Consider the following 18960-nt stretch of genomic DNA (forward strand, 5'->3'; position numbering starts at 1 on the left):
AGAACCAAACATGAAACAACAAACTGGTTCAAAACTGGGTAAGGAGTTCGTCAAGGCCGTATATTGTCACCCTGCTTATTTAACTTATATGTAGACTACATTGTGCAAAATGCCGGGTTGGATGAATCACAAGCTGGAATCAAGATTTCCAGGAGATATATCAACAACCTCAGATATGCAGATGATACCACTCTAATGGGAGAAACTAAAGAGGAACTAAAGAGCCTCTTGATGATGGTGAAGAAGGAGAGTGAAAAAGCTGGCTTAAAACTCAACATTCAAAAAACAAAGATCATGGCATCATTTCATGGCAAACAGATGGGGAAAAAGTGAAACAGTGACAGATTTTATTTTCTTGGCCTCCAAAATCATTGAGGACAGTGACTGTAGCCATGAAATTAGAAGACAATTGCTTCTTGGAAGGAAAGCTAAGACAAACCTAGACAGTGTATTATAAAGCAAAGACATCACTTTCCCAACAAAGTTCTACATAGTCAAGGCTATGTTCTTTCCAGTAGTCATGAACAGATGTGAGAGTTGGACCATAAAAAGGGCTGACTGCTGAAGAACTGATGCTTTTGAACTGGAGAAGACTCTTGAGAGTCCCTTGGACTGCAAGGAGAACAAACCAGTCAATCCTAAAGGAAATCAACACTCAATATTCATTGGAAGGACTGATGCTAAAGCTGAAGCGCTAATACTTCGGCCACCTGATGTGAAGAACTGACTCATTGGAAAAGACCCCGATGCTGGGAAAGATTGAAGGTGGGAGGAGAAGGGGACGACAGAAGATGAGATGGTTGGATGGCATCACCAACTCAATGGACATGAGTTTGAGCAAACTTCAGTTGATGGTGAAGGACAGAGAAGCCTTGTGTGCTGCAGTTCCTGAGGTCGCAAAGAGTCAGACACAACTTAGTGACGGAACAACAACAAGACGGAGGGATAGACGGTAGTTGATGACGATGATAAAAATAGAAGAAACCATTTGCTTTCCCATTATGGCCATTGAAATAGCAGCACTACCACCACCACCCCAGAGGGTTCCATTCCCAATCCATTTAACCTTGGTATTACGTGTAACTTTGAAGCTCTTTTATACAAAAACAGCTAATAAGGTCTTTTATTTCAGGATATAAATACTACCATTCAATCTTCTACCCTCATCTCAGTAAGTCCTCTCCTACCTTCTACACTTTGTGCTGCAATTTCTGATGTCTCCCCTGCTCACTAAAGAATAGATGAAGGGTCTCCTTGAGAGACTTGAGAGAATAGAGGAAGGATCTCTTTACCTAGTGGGGAGAGAACATCGTTGAGAGAAAGAACAGCATGTGCAAATGTGTGGTGACAGATAGGACTCATATGGAAAACTGCATTTAGATCATTGCGAACCCTGGTCTGACTGCAATCTACAGTGAGAAACGTGAGCTCCAGGAGACATTTCCCTCAGCGTCCAGTCCAATCAGTTTATGAATGATTGTAAGAGAGGCTAAGGAATTTGAATTTGCACCTGAGGCAAACAGAGTCATTGAGGAATGCTAAACAAGACAAGGAGTGATTTGATTGGATTTATCTTTAGAATGATCACTCTGAGAGCAATGTGGAGAAAAAGGAGTGGCAGGGGGCTGGAAGCAGGGGAGCAAGTTAGAAGTTTGTTGTCATCCTCCATGCTAGAGCATTCACAAACTTAACAAAAGACCTTGGTAGCCTGACTCTGTTAGTGGATTAGGCATCTAACTGTAAAATCAGAGGCCTAGATAAAATGGTTTCCCCATGTCCCTCCCAAGTCTATGATTTTCAAATCTTGCTTCTTTTATATTCAATCAGAGAAGGGAGTGATGAAGCATAAGCAGAGAAATTTGCAAATTTGTGCTCAACATGCAGAATTCACATTCAGCAGACAGGAGGCATTAAAGGCTATACATGATGCTGATTGCCTAGAAAACTCTCTGTGATCAAGCACACTTTACAATTAATGATACATTTATTTGATTCAGGTAAGATCTGCTGTTTGAAAAAGTTTTAGTGTTTAAAAATGTATGGGAAAACTCTGTTGAATTTAATGCTGAATATTCTAAATAGGGGCAGAAATATTTTAACTTCACTAGAGTCACTTCTGCATCTCCCATCCTAAATAAGATTGGATTTGATAGGAAAATCTAGGGCATTGCCATGACAATTATCAGGCTTAGTCTTAGCTCCACTTAGGATTTATATAACTCCAATCAGACAAAAAGCAGAGAGCTGTAAGTGGCAGAGATGGGTGCTCACCTCTGCCTCTCTTTATCAGAGTTTGGACTCCAGTAGTAACGAAACTTGACATTAAGCCACTGGCATTCAGTCCTGGCTGTGTGTTAGAATCACTGGAGAGTCTTTTACAAATTCCTTGTGCCTGGGCCCCATCCCCAGAGCTTCTCAGTTAATTGATGTGGAGTGAGAAGTTTCCCAGGTGACTTTCATGTGCAACTAGAATTAAAAACCACTGCACCAGGTAATTATTGCAGCAATTCTCAAGATGCCGCCTAGGGATGTCTGGAAGTTGGGGATATCTTCCAAGCGGCTGGCAGTCTGAATTCTTGTGTGTTTGGGTTATTTTTATGGTTTACCCTCAAAAATAATAGAAGTATCACATTAAAAATAAATGGGTTCTACCATTGGTGTCCCATCTAAAGGGCACCAGTGTCTTCCTGAATCTAGCTTGGTAGTTTTATAGAATTTTTTTTTAACGAAGCAAGGGGAAGTAGGAGGAAAGTGAGGGGAAAGAGGAAATGCAGAGATCACTAAGAGGGTCCTCACACAAAGTCTGAGAACTTCTGAGCTTGAGGAGCTAGGTCCAGTGCAAGGAAACAACTTCTGAGCTTAACGAGCTGGGTCTAGTGCAAGGAAATAGCAGTTGTGCAGGACACCTGCTTCCCATCATGCCTTTGGGGGGATTTTGAGCTCTATCATAATTACAGTCTTCTACATAAGAAGACTATGATACGAAATTACCAGATTTTTTTTTTTTTTAAGCATTGTGGATAATACTGTCAAGTGACCTATCAAGGTCTCGGTCTCTCTCTCCCTCTTAAGAAAAAGCCCCAGATCAATAGAGGGCTTTAGCGCATCTTTAAAGTTTCACAAATAGGTCTTAGAAATCATCTGGCATCTTGCAGCTTCCGTAGCTGGACAAACTCTTAGATCTTAGCCTGCTGAACTGTCCCTTTTTCAGAAACATACCGTCCAAACTTTTTCTGATAGCTTTGCTTTTAACTGTTGTTAAAAGCAGCTAAATCTGATATGAAGTCAACGTCATTTCCTTCAAGATTTATTAATAACATCTTTCTGGGCTTGAAATACTGAACAAGCAATGCCTTGGCCTCACCCGAGTCCTACAAATGTATTTTTCACTCAACAAATTCAATTTTAATAAGAGACCCATTTTACTGAACAATAGCATTGATAGGTAAGTGAGAATATACACACCTCATCTTGTGATGGAAGCCCAGTACCTTGCTCTTGATCACGTTCTGTATGTGAAGCACAGATAATTTGAACTGTAGCCAGTTCCTTTCTATTTCCCCACTGCTATAGACTGAGAAGAGGGTAGTAGAGGATGAGATGGTTGGATGGCATCTCCGATTCAATGGACATGAACTTGGGTGAACTCCGGGGGAGGGAGTGAGGGCCAGGGAGGCCTCGTGTGCTACAGTCCACACAGCAGCAAAGAGTCAGACACAACTGAGCAACTGAACAACAGACTGAATGTTTGTGTTCCTCTCAAATTCGTATGTTGAAACTTAATTCTCAGTGTGGTAGTATTTGGAGGTGGAGTCCTCAGGAACTGGATTAGTGACTTTACATCTATGAACCAGGAAGCAGGTCCACACCAGAAACTAAATCTTCCAGGACCTTGATCTTGGACTTTCCAGCCTCCAGAACTGTGGAAAATAAATTTCTGCTGTTTATAAGCCACTCAATTTATGGGATTCTGTTACAGCAGCCTGAACTGACTCAGACACCATTTATCAACCCAGAGCCTCTTTTTTTCTTTCCAAGTAGACTGAGTTCTATATGGATGTAATTAAAGTCCCTCCCCAGGGTTCCTCTGGGACCCTTCATAATAACCGTTCATCCCTTTAGAGTGATGTCAACATTCCCGGGGATACCAACAGTCGAATGGCTACATTTTCACAGGAGATGTAGTGAAGGACTCAAAGGCTTTTGGAAATTGATAGACCTAGGAGTATTATTTGTGGTATTTTTTCTTGTCTATCATTGTAACATATTATTATTATATAAAGAAGCAATTATTTATTTGTTTTCTAGCACTGCCACAACATCGTACCACAAAGTAGGTGGCTTAGAACAACTGCAATTTATTGTCCACAGTTCTGGAGGTCAGAAGTCTGAAATTAAGGTGGCAGACAGGGCCCTGTCCCCCCTGAAACCTGTAGGGGAATCCTTCCTTGCCTCTTTCTAGCTTCTGCTGGTTTGCCACCAATCTTTGGTATTCCTTGGTTTGCAGCCACATCTTCATTGTCACATGCTGGTCTCACCATGTGCCACTGTCTTCACAAGGCCATCTTCTTGCAAGGACACTGCTGCTGCTGCTGCTGCTAAGTCACTGCAGTCGTGTCCAACTCTGTGCGACCCCATAGACGGCAGCCCACCAGGCTCCCCCGTCCCTGGGAGTCTCCAGGTAAGAACACTGGAGTGAGTTGCCATTGCCTTCTCCAATACATGAAAGTGAAAAGTCATGGCTTTATCTTAACTAATTACATCTGTGACAATACTATTCCCAAATAGGCTAACATTCAGAGGTATTAGGGGTTATGAGTTAACCTATCTTTTCAGGGGACACAATTCAATCCATAATAATATTTGACCAGATTATTTATGGTTTTTTAAAAATTCAGATTTTTATGTTTAAAGAAATCAATTTATTAACATCTGCATGCCAAGATAATTTTTGATGAAGCTGTTTCATTTCTGGTGCTCTTCACAAAAGACCAAAAGGTAAAGTGAATCTTGATGAAAAGAATATGCCTTTGGAACTATTTCTCTATAATTTGTCTTCTTTTTTTTCAATTAAAGCAAAAAGAGAAAAATGGAAGGAAATCTTTCCTGGTTACTTTTTACCAGATTTTACTTGAAAGTTTATTGAAAACCTTGACTTATATTGGAGAGGAGAATGTTTTAGGGAATAGGCAAAATGCTCATCTTTATTGCTTTGAAACATGAGAACCTAAAAAGACCAAGGAAAAAAGCCACTCTAGTTTTTGAAAGCTATTTTTTTTTTGTATGCTGTGTTTATGATAGCTTGAATCAGAAAAGATCTTGATAATACAAAATGTTATTCCTCAAGGTTTTTTATTGGTAAAAATGACCCATATTTTTTATATGCTATTGAATGAAATTTTATCCTTCAATCTATTAAACAAACAAACAAAAAAGAGTATCCCTATCAAGGATCTAATGTCATCAAAGAGGAAAAGTTCTGATTTTTTCTTTGACGTGAGCTTATAGTAAAAATATTTATGATTAAAGATAGAGTTATAAATAGGTGGGTAGGTAAATAGCAAAAGTCTAAATAATATTTTACTTTTCCACTACTGCTGTGACAAAGTAAAGAACTACCCATGCAAGCCAGGAAGATAGAGTATCAAAGTCCTTACTTCAAAGAATACGAAGGTTCTTACTGGGCCTAGGGATAGAATGTCCTCACGCACACTGCCCCAGCCCTAGGTGAGTGTGTCAGGCTGAGGCCTTGCAGTGGCAGGTCCAACTCAAACAGCTGTAAGACGAAAAGACTTCAACTAATTAAACATGACTGGACAAAGTGGCTCAACAACGTCCCCATGATTCAGCTCTCTCACACCTTCTTTTCCCTCTGCTTTCTTTTGTGTTGTCTTGACTCTCTGCATGGAGACACTTGGCAAAATGACTCAGCTTCAAGTCCAACAGAAAGGCAGCACTGGAATACTTATCCATCTTGAACTGTAGCCATTGGGATGAAAGCGAAGCCCTTACTGGGTAGCCTGAGGTCAATGGCTACTCCAAAGTGAGGAGGTTGGATCAGTATTACATGAACTCCAAAGATCATGTAGGGGAAAGACCATGCCCTACACACAATCGAGAGCTGTTGCTTGGGGCTCAGAGACTGGATGGGCAAAAACAACCAATGTCCAAAACAGAAATACAGATCAATGAAACAGTATAGAACACCCAGAAATAATCTCACAAACCTATGGTCACCTAATCTACAACAAAGAAGGCAAGAATATACAATGGAGAAAACACAGTCTCTTCAATAAGAGGTGCTGGGAAAACTGGACAGCTCCATGTAAGAGGATGAAACACATACACAAAAATAAACTCAAAATGGATTAAAGACCTGAATGTAACTCCAGATACTGTAAAGCTCTTAGGGGAAAAAGCAGGCAGAATACTCTGACACAAATCACAGCAAGATCTTTGACCCACCTCCCAGAGTAATGAAAATAAAAACAAAACTAAACAAACGGTACCTAATTAAACTTAAAAGCTTTTGCACAGTAAAGGAGGCCATAAACAAGATGAAAAGACAACTCTAAGAATGGGAGAAAATATTTGCAAACAAAGCAAAGGAAAAGGGATTAACCTCCAAAATATACAAACAGCTCTTGCAGTTCAGTATCAAAAAACCAACAACCAATCAAAAAATAAGCAGAAGACTTAAATAGACATTTCTCCAAAGAAGACATACAGATGGCCAACAAACACATGAAAAGATTCTCAAATCACTAGTTATTAGAGAAATGCAAATCAAAACTACAATGAGGTATTACCTCACACCGGTCAGAATGGCCATCATCAAAAAATCTACAAACAATAAATGCTAGAGAAGGTATGGAGAAAAGGGAATCCTCTTAAACTTCTGGTGGAAATGTAAATTGATACAGCCACTACGGAGAACAATATGGAACTTCCCTAAAAATCTAAAAATAGAAATACCATATGACCCAGCAATCCCACTCACAGGCAAATACCCAGAGAAAATCAAAATTCAAAAAGATACATGCACCCCAATGGTCATTGCAGCACTATTTACAATAGCCAGGACATGGAAACAACATACATGTCAATCAACAGAGGAATGGCTAAAGAAGATGTGGTACATATATACAATGAAATATTACTCAGCTGTAAAAAAGGAACAAAATTGTGCCATTTGCAGAGATGTGGATGGACCTAGAGACTCATACAGAGTGACATAAGTCAGAGAAAAACAAAAACTGTATAATACAGTTAAGATGTGGAATCTAGAAAAATGGTACAGGTGAACTTATTTGCAAAGCAGAAATAGAGACACAGATATAGAGAACAAACCTATGGATACCAAGGGAGGAATAAAGGTGGGATGAATTAGGAGATTGGGATTGACATACACACACTGTGCTGTGCTGTGCTTAGTCGCTCAGTCGTGTCCGACTCTTTGTGACTCCATGGACTGTAGCCTGCCAGGCTCCTCTGTCCATGGGGATTCTCGAGGCAAGAATACAGGTGTGGGTTGCCATGCCCTTCTCCATGTATACACTAATATGTACAAAATATATAACTAATAAGAACCTACTATTGAACTGTGGTGTTGGAGAAGACTCTTGAGAGTCCCTTGGACTGCAAGGAGATCCAACCAGTCCATTCTGAAGGAGATCAGCCCTGGGATTTCTTTGGAAGGAATGATGCTAAAGCTGAAACTCCAGTACTTTGGCCACCTCATGCGAAGAGTTGACTCATTGGAAAAGACTCTGATGCTGGGAGGGATTGAGGGCAGGAGGAGAAGGGGATGACAGAGGATGAGATGGCTGGATGGCATCACTGACTCGAAGGACGTGAGTCTGAGTGAACTCCAGGAGTTGGTGATGGACAGGGAGGTCTGGTGTGCTGCAATTCATGGGGTCACAGAGAGTCAGACACGACTGAGTGACTGAACTGAACTGAACTGAACTATATAGCTCAGGGAACTCTACTCGGTGCTCTATGGTGACCTAAATGGGAAGGACAACCAAAAAGGAGGGAATATACGAATACATATAGCTGATTTACTTTGCTGTACAGCAGGAACTAACACAACATTGCAAAGCAACTATATACCAATAAAAATTAATTTTAAAAAACCCTAAGGATAAAGAATCCAGAAGAAGACGAGGTCTACTTGGGGAAATGAACTGGACCTTAAGTTTCTTTTCAAAGTGGTGATAATAACACAATTACATTTTACTTTTTCTGTGGTCTATCAGAATTGGTATATCAAACGATAACTACTCTAATGGTACAATGTGGATGAACCTCAAAAACATTATACAGTTGATCCCCCAGAGTCAAAGATCCATGTATAACTTCAAAGTCAGCCCTCTGTATCCACAGTTCCACATCTGGGGATTCAACCAACTTCAGGTTGTGAGTACTATAGTATAAACTTGTTGAAAAACATACGTGCATAAGTGGACCCGTCCAGTTCCAACTCATGCCGCTCAAGAGTCAAATGTACTAAATAAAAGAAGCCAGAACATAAAAGGTCATATATTGTATGATTCCATTTATATGAATATCCTGAAAAATACATCCACAGACTCAGAAAGCAGATTGGTGGTTTTCAGGCATTAACTTGAGAGGGGAGTTGGATGCATGCATGCATGCTCAGTCACTCAGTCACGGCCTACTCTTTGTGATCCCATGGACTGTAGCTCACCAGGGTTCTCCGTCCATGGAATTCTCCAGGCAGGAATACTGGAGTGAGTGGCCATTTCCTACTCCAGAGAGGAGAGTGAGGACTGGGCACTTAATGGGTACTGGGTTTTCTTTTGGGGTGATGAAAATATTTTGGAACTTGATATAGGTAGCTGCCCCATAACACTGTGAATGTACCCATGCCATTGAATTGTATACTTTAAAATGGTTAATTTTATGTTAAGTGAATGTCTCTTCAATTCAAAAAAAAAAAAGGTTTTTAGTCACTAGCAAGACTTAATCTGGGTAGAATCCCTGATCTTTTCTTTCTTTCCATCTCTCTATCACTTAAATGCTGTTGGAGGTTCACAAATCTCTTTGCTTTTTGGCATCTAAAACATTTGATCTATACTCTGGAGATCAAATGATGAGGCCTCCCCATCCTCACTTCTCATCCAAAGCTAGTCATCCAGAACCTTCCTGGCCATAAAGTTTCAGATGGTTTTATAGGACTTGGCCTCTGATCACTCACTCACTTCCCCTTCACCCTTCCTGCCTGCAACAAGCAGGTGGCTGGGGTGCTTTCGTTTGGGGTGTAGTCTGCCCCTGCTTCTGCCCCTGCCTTCTGCCTTCTGCTGAGGTGGTACTATTTTCAGTGGACATTGATTTCGCTAACACTGCATTAATAAGTTCCAGTTGTACATTTTGTAAATTCCAGGAGAGTCTCAGCATATAGAGGTCCCACAACAACCTTCCCAGAAATGTTTCCAGCAGAGTCCAGTTATTTGAAGGATGGCTCTGGTGGGTTTTGCTAAAGGCTTTATCTCTGCCAAATTGTCATGTCAAATTTTTAGACCAGTATTTCTAAACTCTGCACAATTATCAGAAAATTGGTAGGAAGCCACAAGGAGGCAAGCAGTTTTAGAAATATTGTGTGAATTTCTATCTGAATCCTGCCTGTGAAACTTCAACAGTTCAAACAAAGCCAAGAGTAATTGTTTAAGACATATTTTACAGAGAAAAATAAATTGGTATCGTCTGTATGAATCTCAGTGAATAAATTCAGGAGAGGCAAAAATAAAACTTTTTCTTCTATAGTTAGGACAACTTCTATTTAGAAAGCCTGATTCCCCCCACCCCTCCTAGACAGCAGGAGGTTCTCTTATCAGCTGGAGACCCTGACCCTCACCCTGGGGTTGTGTCTAAGTTCCAAAAGATCAGTGCCAAGCCAAGTTTTGGCAGTGGAAGCATCTGGCCCTTGACTGTAGTCCATGCATCATGACTGGGACATCCCCACCTTGTCTCTTACTTCCGTGTCACACATGTAGACTTTGTTATCGTTCTGTGATTCTCTGCTCAGTTAGGACATGGAAACCATCAGAAACCTATAGAGCTGTCCATACCCTACAGGCTGGACTCTGTGCAGATGCTCCCTCTCTGTGGCCTTTCAAGCTTCTCAGGACACTTACAGTTATAGGGCCCTTTTCGTCTCAAATTCCTCCTCATCTTTCAAGGCTTTTACCATCTCCCTGGGACTCCCTCAAAAAGTAGGTGCAGAGACCCTCCTTCTGGAATTCACCAAACTCTTCTCACATTAACTTCCCACTATCTCGCCCACATACACTCCCAGCCCAGAAGAACCTTCTAGTGGGGAGCCCAGAACTGCCTAGAAGCTTGAAATGGGACAAGCTCAAGGAGAAGGGAAATGAACGTATGTTTCAAAAAATATTACTTGCTTTGTTGCTTTGAGGTGTACAGAGAAAAACAGCATAATTTTACATGCCACTCCCCTTCCCAAATATTGGATAAAACGCTGGGCAAAAGAATGCAGCTCAGTTCATGACATTTACCTCGATTCTTTCCTCCCACGCAAGCTGGAACATTGATCTCCTCCCAGTCCTCTTCTGTGCTAGCTTCCTCGTTTGCAGGCCCTACCTTATCAAGGAGATTCATTACCATCCAGGACACCTGCATACATATGCACCAAGCTTCAGCGTGGTTATGAAAGGAAGCAGGTCCTACCTTGGAAAACACTCAAAATAATGGCTTACGATTCTTAAATAAATGTAAGACAATCTTGACACCCATCTTAATTTAAGGATAGTTTCATCCAGCATGCATTTATGCCCACACAGATGCCATGGTACTCAATTTTTTGTATCATAATTTTGGTAAGTGCTAATATTAAACACTTGTGTATATTGGAGGGAGGGGGGCACAGTGTTTGTTCCTCAACTGAATATTAAGCTCCCAAAGGGCTTGGACTGTATCTTACATTCCGTTTTTTATCCCATTATCTTATTTTATTCTGTGTACACAATATGATGCTCTGTTCATAGAAGATGCCTCAAGAAAGTCCTGCTAAAGAGGATAGATGAATGAAAATCATACTCTATTAAAGCTAAAAGGATCTTGAAAATTCTTCTAGCCTTTTCTGAAGCCTTCAGACAGGTCACAGTCAAGCCAACTCAAATGAGAATTTAGTTTCTTTTTTTTTTTTTCAACCTCCAGAGGAAAAAATTTTTTTAATCCATTTTCATAAAATAGCAATCAACAACTCTATCTAAAACTTCCTCTCCACCTCTAATGTGACTGCAACAGACAGAAAATACACTCGACTGGAGATGAAGAGGTCTGAAATGGGACTGGATCTCTGAGCCACAGAGCTTCATCCTTGGCTGTGTCATTTACCTTTAGGAATTGTACGTGCTTCATCTCTAAAACTGTAGGGGATAACAAGAGGATCTGTAAGCTCACTTACAACTCTAAAATACTATTAATCTTTATCATGCTAGTGCCAGGATATGAATAGTGAGGTCCTTTTAATAAGGCAACTTTATCGTGTGGTATTTCTTCCCCTGACTTGTTGCTTTAAAGGGATAGAATACATGTGTTTTCTCTCATTCTCCTGGGAGGACTTGAAGATTAACGGTCCCTCCTGCCACCCTAGGAAGTGTGTGCTATATGCCAAGTCGCTCAGTTGTGTCCGACTCTTTGTGACCCCATGGACTGTAGCCCACCAGGCTCCTCTGTTCATGGGATTCTCCAGGCAAGAATACTGGAGTGGGAGGGCCAGGCCCTCCTCCAGGGGTCTTCTTGACCCAGAGATTGAACTCATGTCTCTTATGTATCCTGCAATGGCAGGCAGGTTCTTTACCACTAGCACCATCTGGGAAGCCCACCACCCCAGGATAAGAGAATTCATATTTGGGGCTGCTAACAATTCCAGAGTCTATTTTTGAGGGGATCAGAAGTCTATGTTTAAGAACAAAGGAGAAGATGTTCATGATGAAGAAGTACCTCTGATAAAAACCCAAAGAAAGAGGGGGGATTTGCTCTAGACTAAAAAGAAATCAGGAGTATTGGGCAGGGGACATGGAGGGACGGGCTATTGAAGAAGCCTGTAAATCTGTCCTGAGGATGCTGCCAGAGAATTAATAGAAGCTCACGGGAGCAGAGTCATTATCACAAGCGCCCAACCTTCAGCTGGGCACAGAGCTCCTACCTGCCCTCCCTTGTCAGTCTTCCTGGTGGTTAACTAAAGAGGAGTATGCCTTATGGGCACCAAGAACCTCACGACCCAGTGCCCATCAGTGACCAAGGCTCTGCTCAGCCTTGTGCTCAATGCCCCACTCAGACATTCCCCACATGAGGCAGCAGAACCTAAGAAAGCCAGAACATCTAGTGGGAGGGAGGTGAAGAAACGGAGACCTGAGCCCAGGCACTGAAGGATCTGCAGGACCCCTACTGCAACAGATCCAGGTTTTGTGTGGACCAGCACAAATACAACTGAAGGGAAAAGGAGTACAACACTACACGTACAAGATCAGCTAAGAATGTGAATGGGTCATCTACACTGAGGTGAGCATAACGAATTACAAAATTTTAAAAGCTCACAAAACCTAAAAACACCACAAAGTTCAGGAAAACAACAAAATAGGTTTTACTCGTTAATTACCTGCCACACCTTTACTATAATTGTTTTCTGCAATTATTGGTTATTTATCATTGCATTCTACAGCAGTTTTCTACAATTTATTGGTTGATAGCGATGGTGGAGCTAGTGGTAAAGAACCCACCTGCCAATGCAGGAGACAGGAGAGACACGGTTCGATCCTTGGGCCGGAAAGATCCCCTGGAGGAGGGCATGGCAATCCACTCCAGTATTCTTGTCTCTGGAGGCCTATGGACAGAAGAGCCTGGCGGGCTACAGTACATCCCAAAGAGATGAACACGACTGAAGCGACTTAACATGCACGTGCACAGCATGTTGATATTAACATTTGACTGCCTCTTTATAAGGATAATGTTACAACACTTTCTATAGGGAAAATAGAAAGATCAGTCAGTCTTTCTTCTAAAATGCTGGTGAAAATATATTTTGACAGCTGGGATGCAGGAAACACAACTTCACACGTGGAGTTTGTGGCAGTTTTACAGTCCTGTTATAGGTTTGTGCCTAAGCTAAAGAAACTCTGATAGATTCTAAGTCATGCATTTTCCATCAAAAAAGTAATAGGCTGTATGTGCAGCATTTTTATAACTGCATATTCTACATTATAAAAAATGTCTATAGGCAAGAACTTCCATTTTAACTAGGCATTAATGAGAACCTCCACTTAAATTTTTACACATCACAAATAACCCAAAGAAGTGCAAAGTCTCTAAGAGATATTTGTACACTAATGTTCATAGCAGCACTATTTACAATGGCCAAAAGATGGAGGCACCAAATGTCCATCAAAAGATAAACAGACAAGCAAAATGGGGTATATACATAAAATGGACTACTATTCAGCCTTAAATGGAAGGACATTTTGACACCTGCTACAACATGGATCAAACTTGAAGATACTGTATCAAGTGAAACAAGCCTAGTAACAAGAGAATATATATATGATTCCATTTATACCAGGTACCTATGTGTGCATGCTAAGTTGCTTCAGTCATGTCTGACTCTTCGCAACCCTATGGACTGGAACCTGCCAGACTCCTCTATCCATGGGATTCTCCAGGCAAGAACACTGGAGTGGGTTGCCATGTCCTCCTCCAGGGGAATCTTCCCAACCCAGGGATCGAATCCACATCTCATATGTCTCCTGCTTTGGTAGGTGAGTTCTTTACCACTAGCTCAATCTGGGAAGCCATACGAGGAACCTAGAGTACTCAAATTCAGAGACAGAAAAGAGAATGGTGGTTCCCCAAGGATGGTGGAAGGAGTTGTGTGGAGTTATTGTTCGTTTCACATGATGAAAAGCTGGTGGATGGATGGTGGTAATAGCAGCACAATGTGAAGGTACTTAATGCCACTGAACTGGACACTTAGTTAACATGGTTAAATTTTATCTAATTAACCAAAATTTTTTAAAAAATTAAAAAAATTTATACATCAGATGATTGAAAGAATTTTCTAGAGTAGCTTCTACTCTGTGTATTTCAAACACAGTTCTGCTCTACTGCTCAATTACTTCCGGTGTTGGAAGCAGCAGCACACGTTCACACCACTGTATGACCTCTGGCTCTGCTCCTTCATGTCACAATGCCTCTGTGGGCAGTAGGAGTACTCCTGGAAGCCACTCCTACCCCCGATGGCTGGGAACAACTTAACTATACACGGATGTGATTGCGACCCTCATAACTATGTCTCACTTAGTGTGAACTAAAGGCGTTCTTATCTCAACTTCCTTTTATGTGGATCCCAAAGATGCCTTAATTGTTTCTTCACCATCCAACACAAGGGGAAGTGTGACACAGGGGAAATCCAACTGGGAAGAAACAGTGATCTGAACTGATTAAGGTTAAAAAGTAACACTTTTGCAAATTTTAAAAAACAGAAAAATATGTGAACATATATCGAATACATCTTCTAAGATCTTAGAAAAGGCCTTCGCACATGAGGGGCTCTGAAGGGTGAGCTTCATTGACTTCTCAGTAAATCCACCCCTGAATTTCCATTTTATTTAAAATCCTTTCTAGATCAGTATCATTTCCACTTGCTTTGTTCTAACATAATATGTGAACTGCCAGCTCAAATTTCTTTGCACAGTAATCCTTTTCAATGGACATTTTATATCACTTTTTATATTCTCTCCAAATATGCCTAGTCTTTTCAACTTGTCTTTGCAGGTATTGTTTTTCAAATATTTTATCATACCTTCATCTATGTGATCGATCAGATTGTGAACTACTTGAAAATAAGAAACAGTTCTGTCATGCACCTCAGTAAAATACTATAGGCAATCACATGCTTGATAAATGTATTTAGACAAGGAAACATGTGTGTGCATGTGTGTGTGTAAGAGGGTCTTCTCTGAAAGCTTACCATATTGTCTTTGTCCATCTTTGGTTGTGGAATCCAAAGGTAGACACAGCACTCTACCCAGTGTCTTTAAATTTTACTTTATTTGTGTGTGTATGCAGATGCATGTATATTTTCTACAAAATCCATGTTCATCTGTATCGGTTAAGAACTGAATTCAACTGTCAGTAGCAGAGTAGAGAGGTGTCTAATGTTTCTTTCTCATGTAATGGAAATCCAGAGGTGAGCATCCAGGGCTGCTATGGGAACTCCCTTTTGACAGAAATAGGGCTTCCTTCAACTCTCTGTTCTGACAGTGCCAGCCTTTAGCCTCATACTTACAAGAGGCTGCTAGAGCACCAGCCTTTCATACACCATCCTATCTGCATTCCTTAGAGAAATAAGGATAACAGATGTGGAAAAGCAAAGAAAAAAAAAAGGCATGTTCTTAGAAGCCTATCCTTTTTCTAAGAAATGTTCTTGGAAGTTCTACTATGTAACTTCTGCCTGTATCTCACTAGCCACCCTTAGCTGCAAGGAGTGAGATGGAAGAAATTTAGAAGCATGGTCTTTTTCCTCAATATGTGTCTACTCAAAATGAAAACTGGGACTCTAATGCCACCAAGATGGATGGATATTGGATAGATATGCAGTGTATGGATGGATCATGGATATGGGTAACATATCACTAGCTCTGCCAGAATTCCTCAGGCTGCCTTGACCCTAAGCAAACTGAAGAGAAGCATGGGCTGCTCCTTGTCTCTACTCCCCACTTCTCATCCCCACTTGGAAAACAACACTCTTCTACTCTAGAGAAAAAAAACAGAAACTCATTCAGATTTAGAGGATAATGATGAGAACTTTTAAATGCTGCCTTTCCCAGGAATTTGTTTTAAGCAGGAGCAAAGCCTTGAGTTACAGGAATAGAGCCATCATCATATATATTCAGGTTTCAATAAGTAAGATATGGATGACTGAGTTTGAGAAAGAATGACTAAGTTTGGATTCCCTTGTCTCTAAAAGTCAGATCATACAAGACAGTGTTTCTGTTTTAACTTTAGTGTATCTCTGAGTGGGCTTCCCTCATAGCTCAGTTGGTCAAGAATCTGCCTGCAACGCAGGAGACTCCGGTTCAATTCTTGAGTACTAATAATAAATGTGTTACCCACTATGAGTCCTAATGGCTTTTAAAAATTTGCCTATGGCTCATCATTCCCTTGATTATAATTGTGTAACAAATATATATTATATATGTTATATATATATATATATATTTTCTTCCTGAAACGGGTGAAAGTCTTTTTAGCACTAACACTAATTGGCCTTTAGTGTATGGTTTTTACTGGATATTTATCATTCACACAACAGTCAAGGTGGCAGGGGGTGAGGAGGGGGGATATTGAGGGGAACACGGTGCCAAAGTACTCTTCATTTTGTGTTTGGTTCCTCGCTAGCAGGGCTGCTTCAATACACATTTAGGCAGCACGTGAGAGATGATGGGAGATCAGCTCTTTGATTCCACCGAATCTGTCAAGCGGGCATTAAGCAGATAATGAAGTTTCATTTCTCATGGTGCAATAAAACATATGCTTTCAGAGGAATACAATTGCCTTTGAGTTACTGTTGCTTTATTTTGAGTACTATGGGGTCTTCAGGCAAATATTACTGCAAACAGCGTTCAGAAAGGATTGTGATAGCTGGCATTTGTAGAGCATGTTCTAGTTTATAAAGCATTTCACATCTATTGTCAGTACCCAACTCTGCTCTGCTTTCAGCTGCTAGCAAATAGGATCTCAGTTTAACACCTTTGAGATGGCCTCTGGGACATAGCTTTTGATCTCCTTAGCCTCTAGAATGGATACCAGTGGTTTTAATAATGGCCTAAATCACAGGTTTCCAGAAGCAAGAGTAAACTGACCATTTCCTGATTTTTTTTTCTACTCCAAAATAATGTTATTCCCTTTGAAACAAATTGTTCCCTGCCAGGCAAGTCAGTGAGGGAATGATGATTATAGAAAAAGAGAGGGATGTTGGAGGGTCAGAGAATGCCTTTTCACACATTTTTATCCTTTCTGCTGTTCTCATTCCATGGTTACCTGGCTCGAGACCACTGGAGGCCGACAAATGCACTGATGTTTTTTGGACCATCGATAAATCAATCACTGAAACTCAGGGTGGACAGAAAACATAAAAGATCTGAAGACCAATCAGCCAGATCTGTACAAGTCACCTTGGAAAAGGACAATTTTCATCTCATAGATGGAGCAATAGGATCAGAGGTGTGAGTTCCCAAGGAAAACAAGCAAACAGGATCACAGATAATAAGGCTTTCACTGTACATCCTATCCCATCTTCTGAATATTTACACTCTGGCTATTAAAATGCTCAAGCATCTGTCCCATCTTAAATATATATATATATGTGTGCAAGTATCTCCATCTCAAAAAAAAAAAAAAGGATCCCTTAGATTCTAGTGACTGGAGCTAATGCTAATGAATAGAATTAATTGGATGCCTTTCTCATTCAAACATCTCCCACACTCACCAATACTTCCTCACCTCTCATTCAGTGCTCAGCCTATTGAAACCTGGCTCCTTCTCATCATTACTCCCATCATCATCTCCAATTACTTTCTGTCAACAAATCCAAAGCACATTTTCCAGTCTTTTTATTGCAAGATGGCAGATTTTGGCCTGTTGCCGTGCATTATTATTTTGGTTGTTGTGATGCAGGGATTCTCCCAGCCTCCTCAGACCTCCCTCCCTATGGTTTGTGTCAACACCTTCCCAAGGACCCTTCCCAGGATCCCACCCTCCATTTCTTTCTCTCCATACTTCCCTGGGTTAGCTCATTCATTCTTTTGCTTTCAGTTACTACTTACATGTTGATACTTCTTTAATCTGCACCTAGTACCCACATGACTCCTCTAGCTTCAGATTCAGACAGGATTTTTCTAAAAGAACATCCATTGGATCATAGAAAAAGCAAGAGAATTCCAGAAAAACAGCTACTTATGCTTCACTGACTATGCTAAAGACTTTGACTGTGTGGATCACAACAAACTGTGGGAAATTCTTAAAGAGATGCGAATACCAGACCACCTGACCTGCCTCCTGAGAAATCTGTATGCATATCAAGAGGGAACAGTTAGAACCGGACATGGAACAACAGACTGGTTCCAAATTGGGAAAGTGAAAGTGAAGTCGCTCAGTCGTGTCCGACTCTTAGCGACCCCATGGACTGCAGCCTACCAGGCTCCTCCGTCCATGGGATTTTCCAGGCAAGAGTACTGTAGTGGGGTGCCATTGGAAAAGGAGTACCTCAAGGCTGTATATTGTCACCCTGCTTACTTAATTTATATGCAGAGTACATCATGAGAAACACTGGGCTGGATGAAGCACAAGCTGGAATCAAGATTGCAGGGAGAAATATCAATAACCTCAGATATGCAGATGACACCACCTTTATGGCAGAAAGTGAAGAAGCACTAAAGAGCCTCTTGATGAAAGTGAAAGAGGAGAGAGAAAAAGCTATCTTAAAACTCAACATTCAAAAAACGAAGATCATGGCATCCGGTTTCATCACTTTATGGGAAATAGATGGGGAAACAGTGGAAAGAGTGACAGAAGTTATTTTCTTGAGCTCCAAAATCACTGCAGACAGTGACTGCAGCCATGAAATTTAAAGATGCTAGCTCCTTGGAAGAAAAGCTATGACCAACCTAGACAGCATACTAAAAAGCAGAGACATTACTTTGCTGACAAAGGTCCATCTAGTCAAAGCTATGGCTTTTCCAGTAGTCATGTATGGATGTGAGAGTTGGACTATAAAGAAAGCTAAGCACCGAAGAATTGATGCTTTTGAACTGTGGTGTTGGAGAAGACTCTTGAGAGTCCCTTGGACTGCAAGGAGATCCAACCAGTCCATCCTAAAGGAGATCAGTCCTAAATATTAATTTGAAGGATTGATGC

At 40.9% G+C, this 18960-nt stretch overlaps 1 protein-coding gene and 1 pseudogene across 5 annotated transcripts in view; both read right to left on the bottom strand.

Moving 5' to 3' along the window:
• Positions 1-18960, bottom strand: part of MEGF10 (multiple EGF like domains 10) — a 480748-nt gene that overhangs the window by 284256 nt on the left and 177532 nt on the right. The gene's annotated exons all lie outside the window — the stretch shown is intronic.
• Positions 3249-4541, bottom strand: LOC147368947 (large ribosomal subunit protein uL6 pseudogene; annotated as a pseudogene).

This window comes from Bos grunniens, chromosome 7 (genome assembly GCF_055505025.1).
Source record: "Bos grunniens cultivar Pamir isolate PY7600 chromosome 7, Bosgru_T2T1.0, whole genome shotgun sequence".
Classification (NCBI taxonomy): Eukaryota; Metazoa; Chordata; class Mammalia; order Artiodactyla; family Bovidae; genus Bos; species Bos grunniens.